The sequence below is a fragment of the Galeopterus variegatus genome, unplaced genomic scaffold (assembly GCF_000696425.1).
Source record: "Galeopterus variegatus unplaced genomic scaffold, G_variegatus-3.0.2 Scaffold280, whole genome shotgun sequence".
Taxonomy (NCBI): Eukaryota; Metazoa; Chordata; class Mammalia; order Dermoptera; family Cynocephalidae; genus Galeopterus; species Galeopterus variegatus.
In genome coordinates, this window is record NW_007726391.1 from 405,836 (window position 1) to 406,739 (window position 904).

The 904-nt window shown below is 34.3% G+C and overlaps 1 protein-coding gene across 1 annotated transcript in view; it reads right to left on the reverse strand.

The window, feature by feature from the left end:
- Positions 1–904, reverse strand: part of TOX (thymocyte selection-associated high mobility group box) — a 327,015-nt gene that overhangs the window by 180,281 nt on the left and 145,830 nt on the right. The gene's annotated exons all lie outside the window — the stretch shown is intronic.

A 904-nucleotide genomic window follows, 5' to 3' on the forward strand; every position in this document is an offset into this window, starting at 1 on the left:
GTCCTGGTTCTGACACTTCCTACCAGACCGGTGTTGGGAACGAGAGTAAAAACTGTACTTTATGCAATTATGTCAGATTCAAATGAGATGTGCAGAAGCATTTGTAAATTATAAAGCAAGATACGTATTAACCCTGTGCTACATTCTGGAAACTACGGTACTTCCCCCTCACAGCAAGTCTGTTTGACTGTTTCCACCGTTAATTGGAAAAATAAATAGGCTGAAAGTAGCGGAAAGAATCAGACTCAGTGTGCCCTAAATTTGCCTGTGAAAAGGTCTTTAATATGGAAAATGATATGTAGATATTATTTCCTCACTTTTATATATGTAAATGCAGTTATACCTTAAATATGAGATGACAGGAGAGAAGAAATGGAACGGATGAAGGAAAATAATAGTAAAATCACCAAATAAGTGAAAATTTGTCAATATCAGGTGCGTATGTATGTGCATGTGAGTATGTACACATACATGTTCTTTAAATATGTACATATTTATTGACTGTGTGTGTACAAAATACTTTCTCTTGCAATGTTTTCTTTGGCTAATGTTGAAGTTAGGAGAGCAGCTATTACAGCACAGTATTAAAAACTACCACACAGAGCTGCAGAAGGAGTTGTCTGAAAATGCAATGCACTATAGAATTCTCTTAATTCATAGAGGAAATATTACCCAGTCATAGCCAACTACATCATATCATGTCTACTAAAGTTGTTTCAGATAAAATGAAGATATCAGATGGTCTGACATAGAAGAATTCAAGGTTATACTTAAGTTTACTGTAACAGTATGACATAGGATGAGATAGGTCTCCTTAGCATTTTGTTTTCCACAGCTTATTAGTTTTATGTATTAAGTGATCCATAAGATAACAATCACTCATTGTATATCCTTGAACTATATA